Below are 23,770 nucleotides of genomic sequence, written 5' to 3' on the forward strand. Positions count from 1 at the left end.
CCTCTATTACTCAGAAAATAATAAATCCACTTCTACTTAAATCTCTGATAGAAGAGAAAAGTCAAAATCATCAACTATAGGTAGACCAGTGAAAGGAAGGCCACTACATTCTAAAACCTCTGGCACACAGGCCGTGCATGGTGGCTCCTGCCTGTAATCCCAGCACTTTGGGAGGTCGAGGCAGGCAGATCACTTGAGGTAAGGAGTTTGAGACCAGCCTGGCCAAAGTGGTAAAAACCCATCTCTACTAAAAATACAAAAATCAGCTGGGTGTGATGGTGCGCACCTGTAATCTCAGCTACTTGGGAGGCTGAGGCAGGAGAATCGCTTGAACCCAGGAGGTGGAGGCTGCAGTGAGCCGAGACCACGCCACTGTATTCTAGCCTGGGCAACCGAGGAAGAATTTATCTCAAATAATAATAATAATAATAATGAAAGCATCTGGTACACAATGAAAACTATACTGAGTGGGAGATTACAACCTTGAAAGCTATGTTGGGGGTCCCCAAGACCACCCTCAGGCTTGTCAATGTACTAGAAGGACTCAGAGGACTCAGAAAAGCCATTGTGCTCACAATTACAGTTTATTGCAGGGAAAGGATGCAGATTAAAATCAGCAAAATGCCAAGGGTCATGGAGCAAAATCCGGGAGAAACCAAGTGCAAACTTCCAGATATCCTCTCCCAGTAGAGAAACACAGATGCATTTAATTCTCCCAGCAAGAATGTGTGGCAAAATATTGCCAGCCAGGGAAACTTACCTGACGCTTGGTGTCCAGGGTTTTTATTGGCAGAGTCAGTAACATAGACGTAGTACATGCATGATTGACCTCAGCCTCTCAGAGCAAAAATAGCAAAAATAAGTATCACCATAAATGACATTGTTAGCATAAATGATCTGACTAAACTAGTACCAGGTAGCCCCAGGCCTCAGTCACGCAAAACTCTCTGATCCTGCAGAATATTTCAACATCTCAGAACTCAGCTCCCAGGAGCCAGCTAAGGCTGATCCCAAAGGCAGGCCTTTTTTGGGAACATGTGGAGTTTAGCAGCCAGACCTGTAGTTAGCACCTTCTCCACAAATGCCTCCATGATTATAGAAGAAGCAATAAATTTTTTTAAAAATGCAATGTTTGGTTTAAGAAATTAGAAATAAAAAAACAAAAAGTAGCACGAAAAGGAATTAAGATAACAAAAAGAAATAAAACGTAATAATAGGTTAAATATTTCCCAAAGCCAATTCTTCCAAAGGACCAATAAAATAGACAAACTTTCCTGAGTTTAATCAAGAATTAAGGAGGACAGAAATATCCAAGCTTAGGAATGAGAAAGAAAACAAGACCATAGATAAGGCATTAAAATAGTTTTAAGAATATCCTAAATACGATGCATAGAAATAAAGGTCAAAAGCTGGAGGAAATGTGTATTTTTTTTAGCAAAATATAAGCTGCCACTATTGATCGCAGAGGAAGGAAAAACCATGAGTAAACAAATTACCATGGAAGGGATGGAAAAGATAATGAAAGATCTACAATTAAGAAAGACAACAGTATAAGATATTGTCACAGCTGAGGAAAGCCCTCTAGCAAGGAGATGCAGGTGTTGGCAGCTGGAAGTCCAGCAGGCATTCACAGAAAAAGGTAAGAGTAAGAGGACCTGACAGAACACTGATAGTATCTGCAACAACTACTAGGGCAAAAATATGTTAATTGCCCTGGTAGGCAAGTAAATGCACATTAAAACAATAGACATCATAGTGCCCCATAATATTGGCAATTACAAGGTGGAATTACAGATGCTTATGGCTGGAGGCCCACAGGAAAAAAAGATTCTCTTATATTTGGTGGTGGAAATATGAATTGTCACAACCTATTGAGAAACAATCCAATAATATCCATTTAAGTTCAAGTTGTGTGTGTGTGTGTGTGTGTGTGTGTGTATAATTTGTTTAGTAATTCCAATTCTAGGGATCCATCCCATGGATATAAAAGCAACAATCTATAGGGATATATGATCAGGGAGGTTTTACAGCAATATTGTAGAAATTTTTAGAAAAGAAAATCCCATCAATAGGAAAATGGCTGAAAACATATTAATACCTCCATACCATGTACAATTGTTCAGCTATTAAAAATGAGTTATGGCCAGGCATGGTTGCTCATGCCTGTAATCCCAGCATTTTGGGAGGCTGAAGAAGGAAGATAATTAAGGCCAGGAGTTCAAGAGCAGCCCAGGCAACATAGTGAGATCCCACCTCTACTAAGAATTTAAAAAACTTTAAACAAATTTGTAAAATAAAATTTTAAAATGAGTTAGATCTAAATAGATCAAATCAGAATAATTTTTCAATGTATTAAGTGAGAAAGCTAACATATGGAGGAATTTCCATAATATGATTTCATTTTAGTAAAAAAAAATTAAATCACACTGTATCTGTGTTTATGCTTGTATAAAAGCATGAAGGAAGGTCCAGAAGAATGCTCTGTAGCTTGGTACACAAGGTACCCTGCTTCTGCTGGTGGTGGAGAGAGATAGTAGTAATGCCAATGTTTGGGAAGGAAAGAGAGAGAGAGACCCAAGATTAAAAAATATGTATGATATCTCTGTTAGCCCATTTTCACATTGCTATAAAAAACTCTCTGAGACTGGGTAATGTATAAAGAAAAGAGGTTTAGTTGACTCATAGTTCCATATTGCTGGGGAGGCCTCAGGAAACACAATCATGGTGGAAAGTGAACGAGAAGAAAGGCACTTCTTACATGGTAGGAAGAGAGAGAGACTGAGGGGGGAAGTGCCACACATTTAAACCATCAGATCTCGTGAGAACACCTCACCATCACAAGAACGGTGCGGGAGAACTCTGCCCCCATGATTCAATCACCTCCACCAGACCCCTCGCCTGACATGTGGGGATTACAATTCGACATGAGATTTGGGTGGGGATGAAGCGCCAAACCATATCAATATCTATGCATCATTCTATATGTGTATGGATATAAAGAAATATATGAAAAGCAGGTCTCCAAAATTAAATAGTATCATGTGACAAGATATCAGAGATGGTTTTGCCTCTGTCTTTCACATATTTTTGAGTCTTGATTTTAATTAATGTCTGTTTGTATTACTCAGGGTTCTCCAAGGAACAGAACCAATGGCAGAGAGAGAGAGAGAGAATAGATGATTTGATAAACAGAGAGACAAATAGATGATTTAATGGATAGTTTGATAGAGAGATAGGTAGGAAGATAGTGGATAGACATAGATAGACAGATAGAGATAGATGTTTAGGTAGATAGATACATAGGAAGATAAATAGTTAGATGATAGATAGGGAGATAGATAGGAAGACATAAATCATAGATGATTTGATGGATGATAGATATATGGATAGGAAGACAGATAGTGATATGGTTAGGCTGTGTCCCCACTCAAAATCTCATCTTGAATTGTAATCCCCATGTGTCAAGGATGGGACCAGGTGGAGGTAATTGGATCATAGAGGTGGTTTCCCCCATGCTGTTCTTGTGATAGTGAGTGAGTCTCATATGATCTGATGGTTTTATCAGCATCTGGCATTTCCCCTGCTTGTACTCATTCCATTCTGCTGCCCTGTGAAGGTGTCTGCTTCTCCTTTGCCTTCTGCCATGATTGTAAGTCTCCTGAGACCTCCCCAGCCATACTAAACTGTGAGTCGATTAAGCCTCTTTCCTTTATAAATTACCCATTTCTTCATAGCAGTGTAAATTGGTACCAGGAGTGGAGTGCTGCTATAAAGCTACCTGAAAATGTGGAAGTGACTTTGGAACAGGGTAACAGGCAGAGATTGGAACAATTTGGAGGGCTCAGAAGAAGAAAGGAAGATGTGGGAAAGTTTGGAACTTCCTAAAGACTTGTTAAATGGTTTTGACCAAAATGCTGATAGTGATGTGAACAATGAAGTCCAGGCTGAGGTGGTCTCAGATGAAGATGAGGAACTTGTTGGGAACTGGAATAAAGGTGACTCTCACTATGTTTTAGCAAAGAGACTGGCAACATTTTGCCCCTGCACTAGAGATGTGTGGAACTTTGAACTTCAGAGAGATGACTTAGGGTATCTGACAGAAAAAATTCTTAAACAGCAAAGCATTCAAGAGGTGACAGAACATAAAAGCTTGGAAAATTTGCAGCCTGACAATGCAACAGAAAAGAAAAATCTATTTTCTGGGGAGAAATTCAAGCCAGCTGCAGAAATTTGCATAAGTAACGAGGGGCCAAATGTTAACCACCAAGCCAGTGGGGGAAATGTCTCCAGGGCATAACAGATAACTTCATGGCAGCCCTACCCCCATGACAGGCCCAGAGGCCTAGGAGGAAAAAATGATTCTGTGGGGCAGGTCCAGCGTCCTGCGGCTGTTTGCAGTCTTGGGACTTGGTGCCCTGCATCCTAGCTGTGCCAGCTCCAGCTGTGGCTAAAAGGGGTTAAAGTACAGCTTGGGCTGTTGCCTTAGAGACTGTGAGCCCCAAACCTTGGCAGTTCCCATGTGGTATTCAGCCTGTGGGTACACAGAAGTCAAGAATTGAAATTTGGGAACCTCCACCTAGTTTTCAGAGGATGTATGGAAACTCCTGGATGTCCAGGCAAAAATTTGCTGCAGGGTTGGAGCCTTCATGGAGAAACTCTGCTAGAGCAGTGCAGAAGGGAAATATGGGATTGGTGCCCCCACTGAGTCCCCACTGGGCCACCACCTAGTGGAGCTGTGAGAAGAGAGCCACTGTCCTCCAGACTCCAGAATGGTAGATCCACTGACAGCTTGCAGCATACACCTGGAAGCCAGACACTCAATGCCACCTGTGGAAGCAGCTGAGGTGGGGGACTGTACCCTACAAAGCCACAGAAGCAAAGCTGCCCAAGACCATAGGAGCCCACCTCTTGCATCAGTGTGACCTGGATGTGAGACATGGAATCAAAGGAAATCATTTTGGAGCTTTAAGATTTAATGATTTCCTTGTTGGATTTCAAACTTGCATGGGGCATGTAGCCCTTTTGTTTTGGCCAATTTCTCCCACTTGGAACAGGAGAATTTACCCAAGGCTTGTACTCCCATCATATCTAGGAAGCAACTAACTTGCTTTTGATTTTACAGGCCCATAGATGGAAGGGACTTACCTTGTCTCAGATGAGACTTTGGACTTGGACTTTTGGGTTAATGCAGGAATGTGTTAAGATTTCGGGGGACTGTTGAAAAGGTATTATTGCATTTTGAAATATGAGGACATGAGATTTGGGAGGGGCCAGAGGCAGAATGATATGGTTTGACTGTGCCCCCACCCAAAATCTCATCTTGAATTGTAATCCACATGTGTCAAGAGCAAAACCTGGTGGAGGTAATTGGATTATGGGAGCAGTCTTCACCATGCTGTTCTAGTGATAATGAGTGAGTCTCATGAGATCTGATGGCTTTATAAGCATCTGGCATTTCCCCTGCTTGTACGCATTCCATTCTGCTGCCCTGCGAAGAAGGTGCCTGCTTCTCCTTTGCCTTCCATCATAATTGTAAGTCTCCTGATGCCTCTCCAGCCATGTGGAACTGTGAATCAATTAAACCTCTTTCCTTTATAAACTAGTCAGTCTCAGGTATTTCTTCATAGCAGTGTGAGAAACAACTAAGAGAGATAGATAGAGATGGTAGAGATCAATGGATAGATAGGATGATAGATGATAGAGATAGATGATTTGATAGATAAATGAGAGAAAAAGGAAGGAAGGAGAGAGAGAGAGAAAGAAAGAGAGAGAGAAAGAAAGAAAGAAACTAAGAAAGAAAGAATAATTATGAGGGGAATTGCCTCACAAGACTATGGAGGTTGCAAAGTCTTACAATGGGTTGTCTGCAAGCTGGAGAGCAAGGGGAACCAATACTGTGGCTCAGCCCCAGTCGGAAGGCCTGAGATCTGGGGTTGGGGGGCCACTGGTGCAATCCCAGGGTCTGACAGCTGCAGATGCTGGAGTTCTGACGTCCAAGGGTTGGAAAAAATTGGCATCTCAGCTCCAGGAGTGAGCAAGGAAATTGACCTTTTCTCTTCCTTTTAGTTCTCTCTGGGCCCTCAGTGGATTATAAGGAGCCCACCCACGTTGGTGAGGGCAGATCTCTCTTCCCCAGTTCACTGACTCAAATGTCAATCTTTTTTGGAAACACCTGAACTGACATACCCAGAAATAATACTTTACCAGCTATCTGGGTATCCCTTAGCCCAGTCAAGTTGACACCTAAAATTAACCATCACAGTGTTCTTTTATGACTAAAAAAAAATAAATAAAACTTTTATGAAATAAAATAAAAGAAACTTCCAAGCCAGAATTTCTCGAAGAGGACAAATTGTGTGAGATATTTATTAGGGGTAGCTGAATTAAGAACACTGTGATCAAATAAGTTTGGCAAACACTAAAGTAAATGAAGTTGAATGTTTTCTTTGCTTTAGAACTTCCAGGACCTTCTCTGTGTATGTGCATGGTAAATCCCCCTCAGTGTATGCTATGGTACAAACTATTTCTAGATCTTGTTTAACCATAGGATGCCCAACACCTGCCCTGTTTGTGAAGTGGAAAGCAGTTTGAGATTCTTGTATTTCTTGGACCTTCTCTAGGGAGTGAAGAGCCACAGAAGCTTTTGGAGCAAGCTAGTAAATGTTTTAGGAAAATTAATGTAGAAGTGAGGTGCTAGATAACAATGGTTTCTCTTCTCAAAGACATAAATCCCAGTGGGGTAGTTGAGTATTTTAAGGCTGAGATCATTAGTGGAATATTTTTTCCTTCGCTTTGTCCCTCGGCTGCCCCCAGTGACTTATGCAACTTTACAACTCTGTAGTTCTCTCATCTACAGCATAGGCAGGGAAGGCAGAAGGGGTCAAGGTAAGCCATTTGCTAGAATACCTGGTGGGAAAGAGATGTCATGGAATCCCAATGATGAATTTTGCTGCAGTTGGTGTATTAGTCTGTTCTTGCACTGCTATAAAGAAATACCTGAGATAGGGTAATTTACAAAGAAAAAAGCTTTATTTTTTTATATAGATATTTGCGATGGAGTCTCGCTCTGTCACCCAGGCTGGAGTGCAGTCTTGTGATCTTGGCTTACTGCATGCTCACTGCAATCTCCACCTCCCGGGTTCAAGCGATTCTCCTGCCTCAGCCTCCCGAGTTGCTGGAACTACAGGCACCTGCCACTATGCTCAGCTAATTTGTTTGTATATTTAGTAGAGATGGAGTTTCACCATGTTAGCAAGGCTGGTCTCAAACTCCTGGCCTCAAGTAATCCACCCACCTTGGCCTCCCAAAGTGCTGGGATTACAGGCGAGAGCCACTGTGCCCAACTTAAGAAAAGAAGTTTAATTGACTCATGGTTCTGCAGGCTGTACAGGAACCATGATGACTTCTGCCTCTGGGGAGGCCTCAGGAAACTTACAATCATGGCGGAAGGTGAAGAGGAAGCAGGCACATCTTATGTGGCTGGAGCAGGACCAGAGAGAAATGAAAGGGAGAGGTACACACTTTTTTTTTTTTTTTTTTTTTTTTTGAGACGGAGTTTCGCTGTTATTGCCTAGGCTGGAGTGCAATGACACGATCTCAGCTCACCACAACCTTCGCCTCCCGGGTTCAAGCAATGCTCCTGCCTCAGCCTCCCAAGTAGCTGAAATTACAGGTGCACACCACCATGCCCGGCTAATTTTTGTATTTTTAGTAGAGACGGGGTTTCACCATGTTGGTCAGGCTGGTCTCGAACTCCTGACCTCGTGATCCATCCGCCTCGGCCTCCCAAAGTGCTGGGATTACAGGCATGAGCCACCATGCCCGGCCAGAGGTACACACTTTTAAACAACCAGATCTTGTGATAACTTACTCACTATTATGAGAGCAGCACCTAGAAGATGGTGCTAGACCATACGTACCTGAAGGATCCACCCCATGATCCAGGCAGCTCCCACCAGGCCCCACCTTGAACACTGGGGATTATAATCCGACATGAGATTTGGGAGGGGATACAGATCCAAATCATACCAGTTGGTGTTGAAATCAATGGATCACCACTATGGCAGTCTCAAAGAATGGTCTTAGAATTCATTCATTAATATAATCTATTTTATATTTTTAAATGTGCTAAAGACTCTGTTTTACTTTTACTCCCATCTGCCTCATAGAGAGGCCCAGCTCAAATGTTCCCTTATCTTTGTCTTCTTTCCTAATCTCTGCAAATGAATGAAAACTGATCACTTTTCCGAACCTTCAAAGACTTTAGCTTTCAGTATCAGTTCATGTCATCCAGGAAAGAGATATCAATATAGAATAACACATGCAAGAAATTTATTAGGGGAATTGGAATCCCCTGTAGAAGGTAAAGGAGAGGAGGAACAAGAGTTGGCAAAGCTTCCAGACCAGGCTTGCAGTCTGACACCTGCGAAAGAAGAGGAAGGAGGAGGAGTCAGGAAGAACCTCAGACTCCAGTGCAGCTCTGAGAAAGTCTGGCCAGGGTGATGGAGTGCCCTGGAGCAAAGATTGTTAGAGTCCTGCACTGGAGCAGAATGGTTTGGCTCAGGTGTCCCATCCTCACTGGCTGGGAGCAGCCCAGAGAGTGTATGGCCCTGGCTGAAGTCTGCAGTGGGTCCTGGAGGTGGGCTGGTGGAGCTCTTTAGCTAACTCCACTCCCCACAGCAGGTCTCCTCCCGGAGGATCCGCAGGAAAGTCTGCACAGCACAGCTGAGCTATCCCCCTCTATTTCTCACACGCTGTGGCTCACTTCCAGGCTTTATTAGAATTGCTTCTTACATATTTTACTTCCCTAACTAGTGTGTTGCATTCTTGAGCATAGGATCCATGTCTGATTTATTCTTGCAAATGTGCAAAGCTGGGATGTACTTGGAGGGACCTAGAGACTCGTATCTCAGGATCCCAAAATTATTAAGCCGTAAGGAAAAGTCAAGCAGAGAACGGCATCAGGCAAAGCTGCCTCCCATTTGATTTCTAAATAAAAAAGCTACAAAGATAAACAAGCTACCTCCCTCCGTCACGATTTGCCCACAAGGAAATTCCTTGTGGACAAGGGACACACAGAACTCAAAGTCATCCCTCTGCTCACATGAGGCAAATGCATATCTGATAGCTTCCTCTGCGTTGTTTCACTGAGCCACACTAAGGCTTGAGTGACTATTCCTCTACTCTCATCTCACAGGTAAATTGTGTATTCAGTGAAAGGCTAATCAGAGACTCAAAAGAATGCAACCAATTGTCTCTTAGCTACTTATGACATGGCAGCCCTCTTCCTGGCTACAAGTTGTCCGGCCTTTCCAGAGCGAACCAGTATTCATCTTACACATATTGACTGACATCTCATGTCTCCATAAAATGTATAAAACAGGCCGGGCGCGGTGGCTCACGCCTGTCATCCCAACACTTTGGGAGACTGAGGAGGGCAGATCACGAGGTCAGGAGAGCGAGACCATCCTGGCTAACACGATGAAACCGCGTCTCTACCAAAAATACAAAAAATTAGCCGGGCGTGGTGGCGGGCGCCTGTAGTCCCAGATACTTCAGAGGCTGAGGCAGGACAATGGCATGAACCCTGGAGTCGCAGGTTACAGTGAGCTGAGATCGCGCCACTGCACTCCAGCCTGGGCGACAGAGCGAGACTCCGTCTCAAAAAAAAAAAAAGTATAAAACCAAGCTGTTCACTGACCACCTTGGGCACGTGTTTTCAGGACCTTTTGAGGCTGTGTCATGGGCGTGTCGTTAACCTTGGCAGAATAAACTTTCTAAATTGATTGAGATATGTCTCAGATACTTTTGGGTTCACATAACACAAAACGAATGGTCAGAAATGGGTTTCCACAGTAATAATTATTTCTTGAATACATCATGGTGTGAAATTGAGGGTTTCCTCGGCTTGTGCAATTAATTGCCCTTAGCATCTTTTGAATAGAACAGTTTCCTATCCTGACAGCCTTCTCTGGTTTACTCAGGAGTTCAAGTGTTCACCCGCTTCCTAAATGCTTTTCCTTCCTTGACAGCGACATGAAGTTAAGTGAGACCAATCATTTGCAGGGGCAGGTACTCACTCCATAACGCATTTCTCTTCCACTCTGTGCAACACTCCACCTGCTACTATGCATGTATGACATTAATTTTATACATTTATCATGCACCTTTTACAGGTAAGTTTATATACATTTACTCTGCACCTTTTATAGGTAAATTTGTATATATTTACCATGCACCTTTTAAGGATTCAAGCTGTATGTGCAGGTGACACAGACTACAAAATCATTTGATAAACAGTTCTAGTGTGAATAAACCAAATTCAACTTAGTATAATAATAATATGCAAAAAAAGAGGCTGCTGCTAGGCATACCAGGTCAAGCCTAAATAATCTCTCTTCTCAACAATCTCTTTTTGTAATATTGGGTCAGTATTGTTTGGGTGGAGAGTTACTTTTTTTTCTTTTTAAATCAAAATGTAAACGTTGCTCTTTTGAACTACTGGTTAAGAGCTGCCACCCTGAAGACCTCATGGAAAAAAGATAAAAGGGAAGAAGTCATAATTCTTTTTTATAACCTGGTATCACTATTACTCAAGCTGATCAAATGGCTTGTGGTGGCACTACGATTGCTCTTTTGCCAGTAATTCAGAATCAGTTGAAAACACTGAAGGTAGCTTACATTCATTCAAACATACATATGTGCATGGAAAGAAAGAAATATTTCCTTTGGATTACTGTATTTCAGAATGCCAAGAACACCATGGGATTAATGTCTAGCCTGAGAAGGGAGAGAAGAAGAACTAACTTTTTATCGAGTGTTATTTTATTTTAAAAGAAACACTATTTTTTCGTTTTCCACAGTCACTTGCACCACATTTATGAAATTGTGAACCAATAAATATTTTTGAGTTCCCACTAAATGATTTATAACACAGAAGACCCACTTCATAAAAGAGATCCAGGCTAGAATTTTTTAAATTGTCTACAATAAAGATTACATGAGCTGAAATTTATGAATACTGGAGGCTTTACAAGTTGAATCCTGAGCAAGTTGGAGTATCTCCACTATTCCCCACCACCTAATTTTTTGAGGATGAAAATTCTTCCCAACACCCGGGAGGTGAGAATTTTATTTCCCTATGAAACAAAAAGAAGAGGAACATTGACCCGTGAGCAACCCAAAGCACCCCCAGAAAGCTTTGAAAACCAAAAGCTGAAAATAACTATCAGCCCAAGTCACCATTTAGCAATCTGGAGAGCTTGGTTTAATTTTTTTTTTCTTTTTTGGGACGGAGTCTTGCTCTGTTGCCCAGGCTGGACTGCAGTGGCACGATCTCTGCTCACTGCAACCTCCGCCTCCTGGATTCACGCCATTTTCCTGCCTCAGCCTCCTGAGTAGCTGGGACTACAGGCACCCGCCACCACACCTGGCTAATTTTTTGTATTTTTAGTAGAGACGGGGTTTCACCGTGTTAGCCAGGATGGTATCGATCTCCTGACCTCGTGATCTGCGCGCCTCAGCCTCCCAAAGTGCTGAGATTATAGGCGTGAACCACCGCGCCCAGCCGGTTTAACTTTTAATGTGTCCTGTGTTTGTGATCTAACATTTTGACTCTCTGTAGTTTATAGCTTGTGAGTAGCATTCTGTGTATAATGAGAAAGAATCATCTATTAGAGCAGATGCATTTCCACATGGCTGTCAGCATTATGCATTCCACTGGACACCTTTATGTCCCATGCAGTGCCAACTGTTCTCACCTCTGTTAAACTGTAGAAAATAGAAGCTTCTATTAAATTGCCATTTCAGCACCTGCAATTCTGCTAATCCTTCATTTCAGGAGAAGAGCAAATCTGATGTAGCCACAGTGCAGGTTATTAGGTAGTGGTGATTATGAAACTTCGGTTCCCTGATAGCTACTCTCCACTAAAATAAATAATCCTTTAAGAAAATATGACGATGCACCTCTTCCTTCCTCTCTCACATATTAGTTTTGTACCTAGTGAATGAAGTCAAATGACATATTGCAGAAAATCTCTTTAAGGCAAGATTGAGCTGAAGACGTGGGTCACCTGAACACAGTGGTTTCACCTCTGGTTCTCGGGTCTGATTGAAACGAGTTTTGGAGATTACAGTTCAGTCCCTAGAGGGCCCTACAGGATAGTCAATCCACATCAAAAAGCCATTGCATGTGTGAATTCATGCTGATTTTATGTGACAGCCTGTTTCCATTTAGACAGGTTCAAGCACCACAAAGCGGAATCACTCCTCTTCCGGTAAGATTAAAAGCTTACCCATTTTTTGCACAGAATCTTTCACCAGGAATTGCTCTTATTACTTTTTGTTTTCTCAGAATCATAAAATCTTTATTTTCTGATAGCAGAAAACATTTTACCATCCATTCACCTTGACTTCTTGCAGAACAGAAGTGTCATAACTAAGATACCAGCTGGTTCAAGGGGCGCTCCTTTATTTTGGTTATGAAGAAGAATTACAAGGCTCTAACTACAACTAATAGCAGGCCTTAAGAATTTAAAAATGTCAGCCGGGTGTGGTGGCTCATACCTGTAATCCCAGCACTTTGCGAGGCTGAGTCAGGCAGATCACTTGAGGCCAGGAGTTTGAGACCAGCCTGGCCACCATGGTGAAACCCTGTCTCTACTGCAAATACAAAAATTAGCTGGGGGTGGTGGTAAGTGCCAATCCCAGCTACTCGGGAGGCTGAGGCGGGAGAGATGGAGGTTGCAGTGAGCCAAGATAGCGCCACTGTACTCCAGCCTGGGCGACAGAGTGAGACCCTATCTCAAAGCAAAAAAAAAAGTCACCTCCGGAGGAACCATATTATCTACTCAATGGGTCTCTCATTTCTGCCTATCAATGAGTAAATATTTTTTCCTAGAAGATTCAACTTCTGGGAAATCTACTGGATTTAGTGGGAAAATAAATTAATAGAAAGGCTTTTTAAATTTTACTTATTTCTCCACTGTGTATTCATGTTGGATAAATCCTTAAAGAGAAGACAGGTTAACTGAAAATTTATTAAAATTTCTAAAGGAGTTGAGGATTATGATGATCATGGGTTATTCATTTACTTAGGAGTTGTATGTATCTGAATTCAGATAATAAAATCAGAAGATGGTGATTCAAAGAACTGCAGTGAATGCTCTACAGGAAGCTGAGAGCAAAGCTTAACAATATGGGCTTAGGAGTCACACAGACCCGAGTTGAAATCCTGCTGGCTTCTCCTCTTTTTAGCAGCTTTGGATAAATTATTCACCTTCTCAATGTCTCTGCTTTCTTATTTTTAAGATAGTGGTTGTAGAATATCTCCTTATGGTGTGTGCTTAGACCTCATAGTATCCTTCCTCTAAGTAAGTCCCCTCCTCCTATGTTCCTGCTCAGACTGGAGTGTTGGCAGCCACGTGAGCTTTTTTCCCCCAGCTTTATTGAGAGAAATAAAACTTTGTCGATTGACAAATAAAAATTGTGGCCAGGTTCAGTGGCTCACGCCTATAATCCTAGCACTATGAGAGGCCAAGGTGGGCAGATTGCTTGAGCCCAGAAGTTCAAGACCAGCCTAGGCAGTATAGTGAAATCCTGTCTCTATTGAAAAAAAAAATACAAAAAATTAGCCAGGTGTGGTGGCATCAACTGTAGTCCCAACTACTTGTGAGGCTGAGGTAGGAGGATCACTTGAGCCTGGGGAAGTGGAGGCTGCCGTGAGCCATGGTAGCACCACTGCACTCCAGCCTGGGCAACAGAGCAAGACCCTGTCTTCAAAAAAATTGCAAATACTTAAAGAGTACAATATGATGTTTTGTATATGTTTATTTTGTGAATTGATTGCCACAATCAAGCCAATTAATATATGTTAACATATTAAAATATGCTGTGTGTTTCTATGAGGGCTGAATTAACATATCCATCACCTCACAGTTATTATTTATTATTTTCTATGTGTGTGTATGGGTGTGTGTGTGTTGAGAACACTTAAGATCTCCTCTCAGCAAATTTCAAGTGTACAATATGTAATTATTAAGTGTAGTCACCATGCTGTACATCATGTCTCCAGAAGTTATTTATCTCATCTATAACTGAAAGTTTGTACCATTTGATTGACATGTCCCCATTCCCCCACCTCTCCTTCTACTCCCAGCCCCTGGCAACCATCACTCTACCCTCTGCTTCTGTGAGTTTGTCTCTTTTAGTTTCCACAATAAGTGAGATTCATGCAATGTTTGTCTTTTTTGTGTCTGGCTTGTTTCACTTAACATAATGTCCTCCAAGTTTATTCATGTTGTTGCAAATGGCAGGATTTCCTTCTTTTTTAAGACTGCATAATATTCCATTGTGTATGTATGTATATTTCACATTATATCCATTCATCCATTCACCACTTCGGTTGTTTCCACATGTTGGCTATTGTGAATCATTTAGCAGCCATGTTTGTTACTGCATGACTGTTATCTGGAGTGGATGTGATGTGTGACCCAGACTGAACCATTAGCTTTCCTCTCCAGGGAAGTTGTAGTTGACAAGAAATAGCTGTCACTGAATCTCTGTTTGTGACTGCCACCAGAGAATGGTGGGGTAGCAGGTGCGAGAAAAAGCTAAGAAAGTCAGACAGCAGAGAACTAGAAGCCATATGTGGAAATCAAGGTCAATGTGGTTCCAGACATAGGGAGCGTGACCGAAGAGGGGGCTGTCTTGGTATCCCATGGCTTTTCGTTTCTTGGCTTAAATCACACAAGAGGTCAAACTGCTCTTGACTGAGGCAGTATATTTTAGTCAATTTCCATTTTTTTTTTTAGATATTTTAAAGTGAATTTCCTGTTAGTAGAAAATAAAATACACCCACTACAAGGCTAATAGTACCTAAATATGGGGGCAACTGTGAAAGTTAGAGGATATGTATAAAATGCCAGCAAGTACATTCAATAAATAGTAGCTACTGTTTTTATTTATTTAGAGACAGGGTCTTGCTCTGTCACCCAGGCTGGAGTGCAGGGGCGGTGAGATCACTGCAGCCTTGGCTTCCTGGGCTCGAGCGATCCTCCCACCTCAGCCTTCTAAGCAGGTGGGACTACAGGCACATACCACCATGTCTGGTTAATTTTTGTATTTTTGGTAGAGATAGGGTCTTGCTATGTTGCCCAGGCTGGTCTTAAGTTCCTGAGCTCAAGCAATCTGCTGGCCTTGGCCTCCCAGAGTGTTGGGTTTATGGGGGGAGCCACTGCACCAGGCCGGTAGCTATGGTTATGTCATTTTTCCTATAAGTAAACTGTGAATATACTTGCAGTAAAGACCATTATTGGGGAGATTTTAAAGTAAGTGCAGATAACAAGGAAACTGTAAATTGGTAGAAAATATCATTGTTATAACTTATTCTAATGTGCTTTCCTAGAAACCCAAATATAAAGTTTCTGTCATCTGTGCTTCCCAGTGGCACTGCCAAGGAGTCACAGAGTTCTAATTTAGGTGTATGTGTGTGTGTTGTTGTGTACTTGTGTGTGAATATGTATGTGCTGTGTATGTGTTTTATAGATGAAGATAATGCATTTTCATCTCTTACTGAATTCAGATTACAATTATAAGAGCAGTTGAATATCATCTAATAAAGATTACGTTACATTTTATTACATGCTTTTTCTATTTTTTTTCTTTGTTGAGAGAGATCTCACTCTGTCACCCAGGCTAGAGTGCAGTGGTGCAATCTTGGCTCACTGCAACCTCTGCCTCCCAGGTTCAAGTGATTCTCCTGCCTCAGCCTCCCAAGTAGCTGGGATTATGGGCACCTGCTACCACACCTGGCTAATTTTTGTATTTTTAGTAGAGATGGGGTTTCACCGTGTTGGCCAGGCTGGTCTCGAACTCCTGGCCTCAAGTGATCCACCTGCCTCAGCCTCCCAAAGTGCTGGGATTACAAGCATAAGCCACTGTGCCTGGCCTGATTTTTCTATTTATGCAATCACTTAATAAGCTGGGGACTGCCAGTTATATTTATGAATGCTAGAATTTTCAACTAAAACAAAGGAGTTAGCAGTAGCATTTAGTACTTTAGAATTATGATGCTTGGTCAGTGGCAATCTCAGGGAAAACTTTTGGGGGTCTTCCTCTTTTGCATAGGATCCAAAAGCATCCCTTGCATAGTGCAAAGCATGGATTTTTCAACAGTTCATATCGCCAGATGGATGGTCTCACTCGGTTCCCTTCTATCTGTGTCTCAAAGCAGCCATTTCTTATGTGAGCTCATCTCATTCTTAAAACACTTTGCTAAATATAAGTGATAACAATGAACACTTCTAATGTTCTGATTTCCAAGTTCTTTCCTCAAAGCTAGAGTTTTAGTAGGCACGTGGTCTTCTTCCCAATTTGTTGCAGTGACAGTTTTGCCAAAAGTTTGATTCAGCATGACAACTTTTCCAAGCCTTCCCTCCTGCCTTATCTACATTGCACGGCCTTAAGGTAATTTTTTTTTTTTTTTTTTTTTTTTTTTTTTTTGAGACGGAGTCTCGCTCTGTCTTCCAGGCTGGAGTGCAGTGGTGCGATCTCGGCTCACTGCAAGCTCCGCCTCCCAGGTTCACGCCATTCTCCTGCTTCAGCCTCCCGAGTAGCTGGGACTACAGGCGACCGCCATGACGCCCGGCTAATTTTTTTGTATTTTTTTTTTTTTTAGTAGAGACGGGGTTTCACCGTGTTAGCCAGGATGGTCTGGATCTCCTGACCTCGTGATCTGCCCGCCTTGGCCTCCCAAAGTGCTGGGATTACAGGCTTGAGCCACCGCGCCCGGCCGGCCTTAAGGTAATTAAAAATAAGTGGAAAAAAAGAGGCAGGAGAGATAGAAAAAAAAAAAATTAACTGGTCTTGATGATTACATCTAGGAAAGAACACAGGTTTGGTTACTAACACAAGCAACTGATTGGAAGTAAAATTTCAGAGGCTTTTATTAAGTTTTTGAAGAAATCACATTGGCAGAGAAACCATAAACACAGAATAAAAAGATGTCTTTGCTCGTTCCTTAAAACATTACTTAGTCGCCAAATGAACCAAATGCATCTTTATACTTTTTCAAAGATTTAAACACAAAGTAGTTATTGGATTTTTTTTTTAAGATGGAGTCTCGCTTCATCGCCCAGGCTGGAGTGCAATGGCACAATCTCAGCTCGCTGCAATCTCCGCCTCCCGGATTCAAGTGATTCTCGTGCCTCAGCCTCCCGAATGGCTGGGATAACAGGCACCTGCCACCAGGCCCAGCTAATTTTTGTATTTTTAGTAGAGACGGAGTTTCACCTTGTTGGCCTCGAACTCCTGACCTCAGGTGATCCATCTGCCTCAGCCTCCCAAAGTGCTGGGATTACAGGCATGAGCCACCACACATGGCCTGGATTTTTTTTTTCTTTTTTTTTTTTTGAGACAAGGTCTTGTTCTGTCACCCAGGCTAGAGTGCAGCAGTGTGAACATGGCTCACTGCAGCCTCCTGGGCTCAAACAATCCTCCCTTCTCAGCCTCCAAAGTAGCAGGGACTACCAGTGCTTGCCATTACACCTAGCTAACTTTTTAATCTTTTGTAGAGACAGGGCCTTGCCATGTTGCCCAGGCCGGTCTCAAACTCCTGGGCTCAAGTGATCTTCCCATCTCAGCCTCCCAAAGTGCTAGGATTACCAGCATGAGCCACTGCACCTGGCCTGACTGAAATAGCTTAACAATACTTGACTTATACTTTAAAAACAGTGCATTAATTTTGCCTCTCTTGAATGTCGATTAATATTTTAAAAATCCAGTCATTTGAATATATCTTTGAAAACACTTACTATTATTTTATTTTGAAAAATGACTTCATTCAAGTATAGATTTCTAGAACCTATGAGAAGCTGCATTTCACCGGAACAAAAATAATGTAGGGGAAGTCCAGGGTACCTACTAAAAATTTCTGCACTTGGAAATCAAAACTAAGAGACAACCATTTATATACCTCAAAAGAAAAAAGAATAAGATGCTTTACAATGTAGTCTTGATTAATTGCAGTTTAAATATAATGGCAGAAGTCTCTTTACATATATAATATTGACTTTATTTCACTAGAAGTTACATTTGCATACCGTCAGCTTTTAGGATGTTCTCATTGACACATCTCTGTTCCATACATTTAGAGGATATAAAAGGAATGTGTAGGCCTGGCACAGTGGCTCACACCTGTAATCCCAGCACATTGAGAGGTTGAGGCAGGTAGATTGCTTGAAGCCAGGAGTTGGAGACCAGCTTGGACAATATAGTGAGACCCCATCTCTACAAAAAAAAAAAAATAATACAAAAATTAGCTGGGCATGGTGGTGCGCACCGGTGGCCCCAGCTACTTGGGAGGCTGAGACAGAAAGATTGCTTGAGCTGAGGAGCTGAAGGCTCCAGTGAGCTGTAATTGTTCCATTGCACTCCAGCCTGGGCAAGAGAGCAAGACCCTGTCTCAAAATAAAAAAAAAAAAGAAATGTGTGTGAGATGATAATAATAGTAATAAACAGCTATGGCTACATGTGTTGAGACCCTATGCGCTTCTCACTTTTCCTGGCCATTTACCCCACAGCCCTATGGGGAAGGCAACTCAAAGAAATAATTAACTGCATCTAAAATTAGTATTTATTTATTTAAATGTAGAGACAGAGTCTTGCTCTGTTGCTGAGGCTGAAATGCAGTGGTGCAGTCGTGGTTCCCTGCAGCCTCAAACTCCTGGGCTCAAGTGATCCTACCACCTGGGCCTCCCAAGTAGCTGGGGCTACAGGTGTGTGCCACCACAGTGGGCTAATTTTTTAAACTTTTTGTGGAGATGTGGTCTCACTACATTGTCCAGGCTGGTCTCGAACTCCTGGGCTCAAGTGATCCTCCCATCTTGGCCTCCCAAAGTGCTGAGATTTCTGGTGTGAGCCAAGATGTCCAGCCCCATCCTGCCTTTAAAATGTCCTCCCCACCCACCTTGTCTTGGATAAAGTAGTCATCACTGGTTTGTTGATTTGGGGGAATGAAGGAAAGAACTTTAGAGATGAGGACAGCAAACCTCTTAGGGCAGGAATCTCTGAGCTCTCTTCTGAGACCTGGCGGGTGGCTAAGCAGGCAGAGCCCTCAGCATGCCAAGGGGCTTGAGTTCATCAACTCTGTGAATCTGACATATGGTTGAAATATTGGGAACAAAAAAGTATGCCAGCTTTAAGCTTTGTGACTGTAGATCTATGAAAAATAAAATGGGAATGAGATTGTCTCATCAGGAATCTAGCTTCCATGAAGTGTCTGGGGAAAGATGGACGTTATGTTTAATGTCAGAAGTGCCAGTTCATACTGCTCTTTATTAAACGGAGGTGCTTTGCCATCCCCATTGTCTCAGAGGTTGACAGGTCATACCTCCAAGTGCCTAATATTATACATACAATTTTGCTGCCTATCTGCTGAAGAACTAGGATGAAAAGTCAAACTTGTTACCTGTGATGGGATGCTGTAATGTGGCTGGTTTGTTTTTGTGTCTGGCTGTAGTAGTCTGTTTTCATGCTGCTGATAAAGACATACCTGAGACTGGGTCATTTATAAAGAAAAGGAGGTTTAATGGACTCACAGCTACACGTGGCTGGGGAGGCCTCACAATCATGGCAAAAGGTGAAAGGCACGTCTTACATGGCGGCAGACAAGACAGCATGAGAACCAAGTGAAAGAGGTTTCCACCTATAAAACCATCAGATCTCATGAGACTTATTCACTACCATGAGAGCAGTATGGGGGAAACTGCCCTCATGATTCAATGATCTCCTCCCAGGTCCCTCCCACAACACAAGGGAATTATGGGAGCCGCAATTCAAGATGAGATTTGAGTGGGGACACAGCAAAACCATATCACTTGCCTTGCAACAGTGCCAAGGTTGAGAGCTCACAAAATACTTCCAGGTTCGTGGCTCGACCAGTAAATGTAGTGAAGTCCTTAAGGTCAGAATTCATTGATTCCAAATTTTATTATGCAGAAGAAAGAAAAACATCCTTGGAATACATGTCATAGGAAGCCTACAGAGTCCTCTGCTTGAAGATGTTTTAAAAACCAGTGTTCACCCCTTTGCTGGAAATGAAGACGGGAACCCTAAAACCTTCCAGTGTTTTGTAATAATCCTCAGAAAGGCTGTGACAAAAATGAATGACCCTAACATTTTCTTAAGGCATACAGAAGAAACCAAAGACTTGTGAAGACCAAAGTGTTCTGTTTTGTTTGATTCACTGCAGTAAATGTATTGAATGATATTTTGGAAGAGAAAATCTGCTGACTCTCAAGTCTTGCTCAGTTTTCTAATTTGCATCCAGAGGCTATGTAGGCTGCTTAAAAGCTAGCTAAAAATGAGTTATAATAATAAGATTTTTGTGAAGTATTTTCAGACTGTATTTCCTAACAAGTAAAATACCACTCACCAGTTGCCTACAAATATGCCAAAGAATAGCAAAAACACTAGAAAAATTCTTCTCAGGAACCGAATAAATAACTGACTCAAGGATTGCAGACATAAATAATACTCTTGTTCTTTACCCAGATGGAGGAGGCAATCGAGTATGTTGGTAAAGAAGGAAGTTGGTTTTCTGCAATTCATTTCTAATTATATTGTAGTTATATAAGCAAATGATACTGTTCCTAGAAAATACTTGGTGAGGCCAGGCTCAATGGCTCACACCTGTAATCCCATTACTTTGGGAGGCCAAGGTGGGAGGCTTGCTTGAGCCCAGAATTTCTAGACCAAACTTGGCAACATAGTGAGACCCTCTCTCTACCAAAAGATACAAAAGAAATTAGCTGGGCCTGGTGGCACATGCCTGTAGTCCCAGCTACTTGGGAGGCTGAGGTGAGAGGACCACTTGAGCCCAAGAGGTGGAGGCTGCAGTGAGCCGAAATTGCCCCACTGCACTGCAGCCTGGGTAACAGAGCAAGAGTCTGTTCAAAAAAACAAAAAAGAAAGAGAGAGAGAGAGAGAGAGAAAGACAGAAAGAAAGAGAAAGAAAGAAAGAGAGAAAGAAAGAAAGAGGGAAAGGAAGGAAGAAAGAAAGAAAAAGGAAAGAAAGAAAGAACAAAAGAAAGAAAGAGAAATAGAGAAAGAAAGAAAAAGAAAGGACTTGCTGATTTAGGAATTTAGGATGAAGAATCATAGTCTCATTCATATAACCCCAAATCAATTGGTAATTTCATGTAAAGGAGCACATGGGAAATTTATTATACTATTCTTGAAAATATTATTACTAGGAAATTTAAAATATTTCAAAATAAGAAGTTATTAAACTTTTTTTTAGTTTCCACTTATCAGCTGCAAATCTAGCTCAAGTTTTGAATCTTTAATTTTCTTATCTATAAAATGAGGATAAAACACTAGTGACAACCTCAAAAAATTCAATAAAATGGCAACTCAAGAAAAGTTGGTGATAGTTTATACAAATCTCAAAAGTTATTTATAAATAACAGATTATGTATTTTGGTTTTAGTCAGTTACAAGTAGCTGAGTCCTTATATGATATCTACTATGATAAGAAAATATGCTGATACCATGTTTATTACATTGCCATCGGTGCTCAATGATATTCAATATTTACAAATGCAAACATTGTAAAACAGGCTATTTATCACAGAAGCCCTCTAGTTATAAAACAAACATATTCACCCAAAGATGTATTAAATGAAATGGAAAGAACTGGAAATTTATCAGACATTAAGATTTATTTAGAAATGGTATGGAATTTTTAGTAGCTTCTCAAAACACAGAAAAGACAGACAAAAAGCAAGAAGCAAAGAAATGTTTTCTTAAGTTTTCCAGTATACCATAAAAATGTTAATAATTGGCTAGGCGTGGTGGCTCATGCCTGTAGTCCTAGTGCTTTGAGAGGCTGAGGAGGGAGGATGGCTTGAGGCCAGGAGCTCAAGACTAGAAAACATAGTGAGACCCCCATCTCTACAAAAACTTAAAAAATTATCCAGGCGTGGTGGTACACACCTGTGGTTCTAACTACTCAGGAGGGTGAAGTGGAAGAATTGCTTGAGCCCAGGAATTCGAGGCTTCAGTGAGCCATGATCACACCACTGCACTCCAGCCTGTCCAGCCTGGGTGACAAAGGGAGACTTCTGGTCTTAAAAAAAAATAACATTAATAATTGTCTCTGGCATGTATAGACAAGGAAGCCTGTTTACTGTTATTACTGTGCTATGGAGATGGGAGGAATATTTTGTCAACAGGAGAATAAGTATTGGCTCCTCCTCTTGAGTGGGCTGGTACCTGTGTTTAAATCAGGACCAGTTTTATTTTTCTTCTTTTTTTAAATTATACTTTCAGTTCTGGGATACGTGTGCAGAACATGCGGGTTTGTTACATAGGTATACATGTGCCATGGTGGTTTGCTGCACACATCAACCCGTCATCTACATAAGGTATTTCTCCTAATGCTATCCCTCCCCTTGCCCCCACCCCCCAAAAGGCCCTGGTGTGTGATGTTCCCCTCCCTGTGCCTATATGTTCTCATTGTTCAACTCCCACTTATGAGTGAGAACATGTGTAGTTTGGTTTTCTGTTCCTGTGTTAGTTGGCTGAGAATGAGGGTTTCCGGCTATATCCATGTTCCTGCAAAGGACATGAACTCATTCTTTTTTATGGCTGCATAGTATTGCATGGTGTATATGTGCACATTTTCTTTATCCAGTCTAACACTGATGGGCATTTGGGTTGGTTTCAAGTGTTTGCTATTGTCCATAGCGCTGCGATAAACATACGCGTGCATGTGTCTTTATAGTAGAATGATTTCTAATCCTTTGGGTATATACCCAGTAATGGGATTGCTGAGTTAAATGGTCTATCTAGTTTTAGATCCTTGAGGAATCACCATACTGTCTTCCACAATGGTTAAACTAATTTACACTCCCACCAACAGTGTAAAAGCGTTCCTATTTCTCCACATCCTTGCCAGCATCTCTTGTTTCCTGACTTTTTAATGATTGCCATTCTAACTGGTGTGAGATGGCATCTCATTGTGGTTTTGATTTGCATTTCTCTAATGACCAGTGATGATGAGCTCTTTTTCATATGTTTGTTGGCTGCATAAGGTCTTCTTTTGAAACCTGTGTTTAAATTAGGACCAGTTTTATTTTTCACACAGTGAATTCTTTTTCTGATCTTCAGGAGAGCTGTAATTACTCTGGTGACTACAATGTCTAGCTTTAATTGTATCCAGAAATATTTTGACAAGCTGACAATAAATATGTTAAGATATTTAAGTGATAGGTTGCTTTTGCCTTTAAAATGCTGAACGTATTAATCTATGAAGATATTTTGTGGTGTGGGTACGTCCATCTACATTTCTTAGAATGAAGCAAAAGAACAAGAGAGATTAAATATATTTATGACCGCAATTGGAAGCTGGTACTGGAATGAATCAGGGAAGTACTGGAACTGACCTCATAGTTTTCTAATTATGCATCATTTCTAGAGAGTTGCCCATTCAGAAAACAAAATCCATTCACAGTAGAGATACAAAGCGTTCAAAATTCAGGCAATTCCCCTAAAGACCTTTACACACCCGTGTGACCAGGTATCAATGTCCTCTTGAATCTCAGAGAGTTAGAAATATGCCATTTCTGGTTAAGAGTTTTAAAAACCTGAACTTTAAACCTTTCAGTAATGATATGGTACATTCTTACTGAATTCTGTTTATGAAATTCTAATTTCAAAGAACCTTGGTGACTATATACTTTGCCATTCAAACTGGACAACTTTGAGAATG

The sequence above is a fragment of the Pongo abelii genome, chromosome 8, assembly GCF_028885655.2.
Source record: "Pongo abelii isolate AG06213 chromosome 8, NHGRI_mPonAbe1-v2.0_pri, whole genome shotgun sequence".
NCBI classification, from domain to species: domain Eukaryota; kingdom Metazoa; phylum Chordata; class Mammalia; order Primates; family Hominidae; genus Pongo; species Pongo abelii.